The sequence below is a fragment of the Rhea americana genome, unplaced genomic scaffold (assembly GCF_003343005.1).
Source record: "Rhea americana isolate MKP2758 unplaced genomic scaffold, rheAme1 scaffold_139, whole genome shotgun sequence".
Taxonomy (NCBI): domain Eukaryota; kingdom Metazoa; phylum Chordata; class Aves; order Rheiformes; family Rheidae; genus Rhea; species Rhea americana.
In genome coordinates, this window is record NW_028185472.1 from 2,390,906 (window position 1) to 2,400,624 (window position 9,719).

Genomic DNA, 9,719 nt, shown 5'->3' on the forward strand with positions numbered 1-9,719 from the left:
TAACATGTATTACTTACTTCTGTATTTATTTTACCATGCTGCCAGTGATAAAGTTTTAGGTGTAAAAAGTATTCGTCCTGAAGTTACTGCAAGTTACTACAGAAATAAAGGGATGTCAGGAACTAGCCTGTGAAAGTCTATTTATTTAGCTGCACCTCATTTCCCTCTTCCACAAATACACTTGGCTGTAAAGCTCAAGCCCGTAGCTGCTCCAGACCGGCTACATGTACCTGTGCTGCTTACGGCACACACGGATACTTGGTTAATCACGGACCCAGTCTGCCAAATCCAGAGGGAAAGAAGTGTCTGTATTTTATAGCATTAAGTGCCCAAGAGCAGGCAACTTGTGTGGSTTTAGGCAGCTTAGGTTTGCCACTGCATTAGGAGACCACAGCCCCTACACAGGAGAGAAAAACAAGTAGTGTAAGCATGTCACCCTACTTCGAAACCTAACCAGGGAGTAAATCTGAATTGCTCTCTGAATGTCCTGTTTCCCTCTACAAGCCAGCAAACTGGCAGAGGAGTACTGTTACCAAGCGGCACTGCCACCGGTTGCTTCGCTTTTCCAAAGAGACGACTAATATTGCCGGCAGTTCCCCCCTGCCCCACCATCTTTTTTTGCTTTACCTAGGAAACTCACTCAGTGCTAGTTTATCATCCACACACACAATTAATTAATTGACTGATTCTGATTACTACATCTCAGTTTGGATAATAAGCCCGCAGGACACTGAACTGGCTGAAAAAAACCCACCTTAACCTAGAAACATTCCCATTGCTGTTCCTTTGGGAAGCCCACGTGCCGCCACCCACTACTGAGGTGAGTGAGTGGCACGGGGTATGCGCCCCACATTTGTCACTGTGGTAGCTTGGCAAGGTAAATTCTACCCTGACTCCCCCCCTCCCCAAAATGTTTTCAGATGTCTTTCATTTTTCAAGGAACTGAACCCATCTCCCCACCCCAGAGGGAGTTAAATTAAGCAGCAGCATCCATAAAAAGAGCTCTTTCTTTAAGCATGGTCCAGGTTCTAGTGCTTTCTTGGAAACCCTCCTCTAGCTCGCTCTCTGAGCAGAAACCAGGTATTTATGACATTCAAAGCCCCTAGAAGTTTCTCTAAAATCTTTGCAGGCCCACACAGCCCCTCTCTCCCTCCCCACTGATGGTCACTATCTCTGCAACTACAGTGCAATGATTTAATTGGAAAGTGATGTTGGTATTAGCTAAGCAGGCAGACTGCATGGAGCCACATGTGATGACAGGGTTTCTTGGGGAAAGCCAGCTGTGAGCTCAGCTGCAGGAATAGGACTCAAGAGTTTATCATCAGAAAGAGAAACAGAATCAGCCTGCCCCTGCCCTCCCTAGACTCCCCATGAACAGCTACGTTACACTGCTTGGTTTTTCAAGAGCAGGGACGTCCCTAAGTAAGTCTCACGGTTAAAACTGGTCCTGCTCTTCAGGGAAAACAGAAATTGTGAACTCAGGCCTGTGCACAACTGAAGGAATTGCAGATTTGCAAATGCAACAGAAAAACTGGATCGATGTGTCATATAATTACCCACTCACTTTCCATAAACAAAATAACTCACCAGCTTGAAAGTGCAGTTTGTTGTCATGGAACTTGCTTGATATTTGGTGCTAATAAAAAATGAAGTTTTAAAACTCCTTCCTGTGAAGTTCATGCATTAACATTTTCCCCATTAAACACCTTCTTACTCGTAACTGTGCACCACAGCTGGTTACCTTGACACAATACACATCACACAATTCCCTCTGGTTTAAAAGAAGAAATACCACATGGAAAGCTGGCATTATTAAAGGCTTATTGCAAATCATACTATCTTGTTTCCGATGGAATCACGAGTTAATGTACATTCAAAAATCCATGTATGTACATTCTTCTCAGAACGATATCGAGTATAAGTATATTCCAATACAAGCAATCTTTGGCTGCTATGGATGACACAAGACTGTGGTTTTCCAAACTTCTATGCTATTACACTGTAGAAGATGAGAAAGAAAGAGAAACTAAAAATGACAGGTAAGAAGAAAATGCAGATGAAAAACATGGGAGAATGCTGGCAACAGAGGAAAGAGCTAGGGACATAATACCTGGCACCTGAGCTGAGCCTTTTTTCCTCCTTTTAAGGTACAGTAATAGAGCAGCATCTCATGAACTACATGGTAGCCCTTTTATGACAAACACTGTCTTCTTTTAAAAAGATGCTCAAAAGATGCTCCCAGAACCAAAAATTCTCTCTATAAACTGTTCCATCTAATCCCTATGATTTAGTGGATTTCAGCTTTTCGAGTCTTCTAAAAACTCCCAGACAGTGATTCCTGAAGTCCTAGGACTGACACAACCCTTATATGTAATGTGCTGTCATTCAGGTCTACAGAACTGAAGCGGTGATGTCCTATCGTACTGCAGCTTGGGACAACCTACTGCTCCTTGGGATCCTCCTATTGCCCAGGGCAATCATACAGGTGACTCCCGAGCCCTGGCAAAGTAGTTGCTACTGTCCCTGGAGAAAGGGGAGAAGCTACCAACTCACCTTGAATACACAGTGGTGAAAGGTCTGCAGGTAACTGCTCAGTGCAGCTTCATTTACCTGTTTTTCCTTCATCCTGCTTTCCTGTCCTCTTCCAAATTTCACACTGAAAACCCATCTACTCCCTTCGTAGGTGACCCAGGTTCACGGAGCTGCTGAAGGACACTTGGAACAGTCAGATGATAAAAATGGTTACACGGGTTACAGACATTCATTTCTCTTGCATCCTCCAACCTTTAGTACTTCCGGCCTCACAGTGAGATCAATCCAGGCAGCAGTGGGGATGAAATTGTATGCAGCTTAAACATTACTGAAAACTGCTGAGATCCATGATACTTAAAATAACTCAGCGTGTCCCAGCCAGTGTGTCACTGGTCCACATACTCACATGGAGTATAGCATACTGCAAGTTAAAAAAGATTTGTCAGCATCAGTGTAATTATACAGAGCATGAGGACATTCAGCTTTGCARTCAGACCTAATACCAAACAGCAGAGTGCCCTGGTGCCTTATTTATACAAGCAGCTCCTTGCTAAGCACAGACAGAAATATGGGACAATACTGCTATTGTCAGTCCTGATGGTGCAAGCTCATTTCATTTTCATTTTTATTTATTGAGTTCTCACTGAAAATTAAAGATTCCCTGAGAGCTTCAGAGCATGAAGTGAAGTGGCAAATTAAATTGAAAATTGAGATAATCCCCAGAAATGTGAACACAAGTAAAGCAGCTTTAAGCCCAATAACCTTTCAGACTGGTAAATTCTTGCATAAATAATAATATTTAAAAAAAAATCTCCTACAATGAAAATATTCCCAAGGCTTTCAATTTGCCTGAAGACATCCCAGAATGCATCACATTGCATCTACACTATCATCTGCAGTGAGATCTCTCAGATCTCTATCAAAGAATGATAAAGTACTGATGTGGGTTAAGTGAATCCACACTTAAAAAAAAGGAACAAGTCCAGCAGAGCAGGTCTTTTTTGAATTTCTTCTGGTTAGCTTACTAAAAGTACACATCTCTAGCCTCAACACAATTTTCATTTCAGCTTTGCATTCACCCTCAGTATTTCCACATAGCAACGTTTGCTGATTTGAAAGCATCAAGATCTCTGTTCAGGTAAGAAAGTTGCTCAGTTTGGCTCTGCAGCTCTTTCTAAAGCCTCGATAAAACTGGTCCCGCAGCAACAATGTAATAATAAGTGAAAACCCTGAAGGAATGACATTCCRAGCACACAGGCATGCAGAGATGGGATTTAAGCCCCAGGAATGAAAGTAGATTTGCCGGTAGGCAAGACTGTGCTGTAGTTTCCGTTACATCTTCAATGCAATTTTTGAAGCAGAGAACATGATGAATCCCCAGGGAAACTGCACAATCACAATGCCTAAGCATATTTAAAGATTATCATTCAGGGCTTTTAAATCCTACTCTATGTTTCCACTTATCCACTGAGCTGGCAGCCCAATCTCACATTGGCAGGCTTGCTCTCCCTCTAACAATAGAGAGCTTATTAAATATTAAGGTCTTAATCTTAGGTACCTCTGTATGACTGAAAAATTCTGAGCAGTGCACAGAAGATAAACATTTTCCAAGAAGAAAAAAAACAAAAACAAAAAAACCTCTCAAAAGTGGTATTACATAGAAGCAAATATCCCCAAAATGGCTGGAAAGCTGTGTAATAAATCCATTCATTTTAAAGTAGCTGCTTTATCCCTGCAGTCGCATGCTCCCCAGTTGTCTAGACAGTGTTCACTGGCTCACTTCTACAGGACAAAAGCTCACCTTTCTCCGGCCCTGAAATCCCAACTTAGCAATTAGAAAKGGGTTCACAGCAGGATTCACGCTATTCTGATAATGCTGATGCAAAACACTGGACAGGTAAAGAGAAACACTTGGCAAAGGGTAGAGGKACCAGTGGCATGTCTGATACTTGATCTCCACTATTTTCCATATTTTTGAAATTCGATTTTCCACCTAACAAGGATGGGGAGAGTCCAAGTCAGATGGATTTCCCCCCCCCCCCTATATTTCAAGTGGATCACTTCAGATCTAGCACAACTTGGGGCAAAAAAAAAGGAAAGCTTTTAGCTGAGATTTTTAGCTTTTCGTACTGTTAAGCCATTCCACTGGATCCAACAGTAAATCAGATGGTCTCCAGGAAAATAGCAGCAAATCAAGTTCCTTCTTTGGATGCTCTTCTGCAGAAAAAGGCCAGGAAGCACCCACAAGGGTGCCAGAAACCTGATGGGTCCCTCAGATCAAAGATAACCCCCCATAGGGAGCGCAAACAAACCTGCTGTGCCCTGGCCAGTCCTGGGAGCCTGTCTTGGGAGTGTGGCTTACTGTACAGCCTGAGAAACGAAGACCTTTCTGGTTTCAAATAGGTCCTTGGTCTTCTTTCTCTCTATGCCCTTGCCTCCAACCCAAGTTTTCCACTGCAGTCAGWTTCTCAGCTCTCAATTCTAAATCCATGAAGCAGATGAAGGGTCTTCTGTCTCCTTTACGAGCAAACTACTCTCTGCAGATCATCATTCCCCTGTGGGCTGGCACGCTGAAGCCCCGCCACCTTTCCAACCACAACCAGAGGCACYGTGTCTTCCCCACAGACAGAAATGTCAATTTGAATTTCCCTTTCTAGACTCGAGACATGCTCAGATTTCAAACAACGGTCAGACAGACGTTACAYTACTGGCAGCAAAACCTGGATATTTCCCAAAAGGAAAGAATTACGGGACMTAAGGGTTCTGCATGTGCATACACCATCCCAGCAATCAATCAAGGCTCAACCATGATGAAGCAAAACCTAAGCAGCTGCCCGAGGTACAGCGGAACTGCACCTTAGCACAGACCGACGGAGACAACCCTGCGCTCTGCGCTACAGGACGCTGCCTTGGCAATGCCCAKAGCTGCCGGGCACTGCCATTCCTAATACGCCACTTGCAGGTGGGCCTGAGAGAGTACTTGCAAACGTCATGCACACACACGCACAAATTATCCATGGTGCTGTCAGATCTCAAAATGCAAAGCTACAGTTAGGATGTATTTGGCTAGAGGCTCAGCTTCACGTTTCCCTGGTCTATGTCATGTATACGCTCATCAGTATGGAACAAAGTATTTCACTGTTCATGTTTGAGGAACACAATTAACATTCATAAAAATGAGCTCATCTCCATTGGTAGGTACTACAATAAAGTAAGAAGGTTTGAGGGATAGAAAATACATGAGGCTTCAAAATCTTGGGAGGGATAAAATAGCATTCACAATTCTGTAAGGGGTTTTGTACTGCAACTCAATCCCTTTATTAATAGGGGATTACAACAATCACAGCATTTGGTATCATTCAGTACACACACACACAACTCGTGTATTAACTCCTGTACATTCAAAACTCAATTCGGTTCTACCACAATGATACACTTACGCACTGTGCACTTCATGTGTGTACTAAGTTTAGTTTGCATACACCTCATTCCATAGCTGAACATCTATTTTATAAGAACAGTCTTTAGAAGTGCTCATGACAGGTGCTTGCAAATACTACTTTATGTAGGAATAAGAGAAACAAAAAACATAGCATCATTTTAATGGACAAAACAAGCTGCAAAAAAATTAATTTTTTTAAAATCACATTAATTGCTCTGATATTGTGCAGATGTTAAGAACTTTCCAGTGCTTAATGGTCCGTGAGATATTAAATAAAAATTAGCTTTTCAGCTTCTTTATAGTATCACAGTTACTAAGTTCTTTTATACTCTCCTGATAGGTAAGCCAAGCTTACCTATAAGCCATAAATTTTATGTACCCGAATATAAAACTTTGCAGGTCTGTCTCATCATAATTTAATTTCTTTCCTTATCCCTCTTAATTCTCAAAGTTTAATTTAACATTGGCAGAAATTAACTGGACTAGTTAAAATGGAGAACAGCCATCATTAAGAATGCACATTTTACTAGCCTCCATTCCAAATACTCTGGCAAATAATAGGGATTTGTTCTTGAAAGCAGTCTTCAGATCAAGATCCTGCATACAGATCTATTAGCACTAACTTGCATTTTGACAAAGACCATATATGGGACACAATCCATGACAAAGACTCAAAACAAGAGGTATTGTTTAAGACAATACTACACAGCACCACAGAGTTCATTAATTTTGTGCAAATAATTAACCTCAGCTTCACTTTAATTTCTAACTGCTTCTGTTTGCAAGTTTCATGTACATTTTCAATAGGAACGGCAAAAGGATGAGATATTTATCAGACCATGGATAATTCTGAAACTAAACCAAAGGTCTGTCCTCAAGGTGATGCACATTCGAGGGGCTGCATACAAAACACCGCCTTTCAGCTGGATAACATCAGCAGTTCTGCTGTCTTGACAGAAAACCAAGCTTTACAGTGAAAAAAAAAGCCTCAGATGGAGACATGTCATTGGAGAATTCAGAAGGCTTACCAGGTGGTAGCTCTCTTTCAACACTGCTTTTCCAGACCACACTAATACTACAAAAATGCACAACCCATTTTCACATGCAGTGGGTCATGCCATTACCGTGCTCTGCTAGCCACTGCCATCATTCTGGGTGACAAATCCCTGCCCAAATGTAAGCACYTGGCGCCTGCACTGTAGCAACTTCTCACTAAGCAAAAATTTCATTATGTTTGTTTTGCTCTGAAAATAGAAGTAAGTTCTTTCAAACGCMACTGTTTAGTGTCAGAATAGCCCCGAAAGAGCAATTTGATCCTGCCAGGGGAAATASCTTAAAAAGGGCAAAAGGGCATTATCATGAAAGCAGCACTATCAATAGAAGTGGGCTGAGCTATACAACTGCCTGAGGTAGTTCTGTTCTCAGAAGTGTGCTCCTCCTCCTCAGGTAGGGCCATGCTGCTATTCCAAATAATGTTTTTAAATTTTGTGCAGAAAGGGGGAAAGCCCTTGTTCCTTCCTTTGATTCCTCCTGTTCTTCCTGAGTCAATACAAGCTGGATTCTCTTCCGGTTTGAGATTCATTAAAAGACTACTGTCAAGCTGCAGCTGTATTGCTAACTTCTGTTTTAATTATAAACAACAGTAAAAACCCTTGGACACAACTTGGGCTCCAGACATTCAAATCAGTGGCAAAACAGGGCTGGTGGCATCTTTAAGCAGCAATGGTGCCTGAATAGCAACAACACTTGAACACAGACACACAGACAGAGCCACAAAAAAAGTTATTCAATTCCTACAAGGAAAATGCCTTGGGCCAGAAAGTTGAGCAACAGTTGACTCAGATGTCATAGAAACACGAAAAGCACACAGCCGCTTTCTGAAGGATACAAACGTATCCTCTGATGTGCATAGWCAAGCAAGAGCAAAAAGCACAAGGCTAGCTGTGCAAATGTGATCAGTTCCAGATCCCTTTCTCTGTTTTCAGTGATCCACGTAAAATGCAGGAAATGCCAGAAGTTCCAAGGCACTGGAAAAAAAAAAGTGTGCATATATTGGAGGTTTGGCTTGGAGAGAAGGTGCCTTACAGGAAGAACAACTTAGCTAATGGCAACAGAACTAAAACGCTGTCACCATATAATCAGTGACTTTGTCACTGGGGAAATATTCAGGCCTTTCAAAAATCTATCTACTGTCTCTGGTTTTCTGGCTTCTTCCTGTAGTTTATTCCTCCACCAAACAGTCTGCTGTGCAAATAACTATTTCCATTTATCAACTGTAAATTTATTGATCTCCGTATCTACAAGGAAACCCATTTCCTCTTATTCTATGGTGGAGAAAGGAGGGACTCATTGCTTTTCCCCATAGAGTTCAGAACAGCAGCATGCTAAACTCACCCCCTCTGTTCACTCAAGCATGCACACAATCCTATTTCATTGCCAATAGATTATTTTGAAGGGAATAATTTTGAGAATACTCTCACAGAGCCCAGCGAGGAAAAGACCCTATTTTGGCTTGTCTTGTTCTAGTTTCCAATGATTCAGCAGCTGGATCTAGCTGGCAGGTTAAAGGAGAGAGACAGAAACCTTGGCTCCTGTTTGGCTTTATGATGGACTTAGCACATAACTATGAAAAAACAATTTTCTCCTTTGTTTCCCCATCATCCTTTATCTGTCAGATTTGTTTAGGCTATGGACACCTAGGAACACTATGTTCTTCTAAAGTATACACTTTTCCCTTCTCTCCTTTCCTGCATTTTCTGATTACTTTCTACTCTGAGAAGCCTACCTGTTACTTCAGTTTAGTTACTGTCCCTAACAACCAAGGGCTCCTAAATACCTTGTGAGAGCGAGAGCGTGCGTGCCTTCTGATAAATCATGACAGATGMGTTTAACACTGCACACTCTTGCAATTCAAATTATACACCAATACCCAAACATGGGAAGGCAGCAAGTATTTACAGTATTCATTTTGYGAGCTACAAAATTCACTCAGTAACTTCATTTTGTGCCAAAAAAGCATCAAGTGAATCCATCAGAACATCACTCTTATTTTTTACAAGTATATTGGCCAAGAGCAGAGAACTGATTCTGCCAAAGTATTTCCTACTCCTTAGCTCCAAGAAAGAAAAGGCTCAATGCACAGAGAAAATCTGGGGAATGCAGGGGTTTGGGTTTCTTTTGCCAAGTCTAGGCTGAAAAGAAAGCACATCTCCAAAACCAGTTTCTTCCCGCTGCCTCTCCCACTTCTCTCCAGCASCAGTGAGCACTCTGTTTCTCCTTCCTGCACTCTGCACTGCTGAAGAGGTGCAGGCAGATAAGCCCAATAGCTGCTCTCAGGAGGAGGAGACAGTCTGACAAGAAATCTGGATCTCTCCACGTCAAAGGCGTGTGCACTTGATGTCAGAGAAAACAGGAGACTTCTCACTCTCCTAGGGATCATGAACACTATTCTTATCACTTTATTTGTATTATTATTTTTTGCTTGTATTCAAGTAACTGATAAACCTGGCTAAGTGAAAGTCAAAAGTTACTGCACATTCCCTCTTTTATCAGATGCAGCAATTCCAATTCCTAAAGCAAATACTAATGGCATAATTTAGCCTTCAGTGCTTTCAAATAGTTCATGCTTCCAAACTGGGCTTTAAAGACTTGAGCTCACCCCACCTCCCCTGTGCAACTGCATCTTCATGTCAACTACAATTTCAAGGTTGGTATGAACACCGAAAGAAGGAATTAGATAGAATTG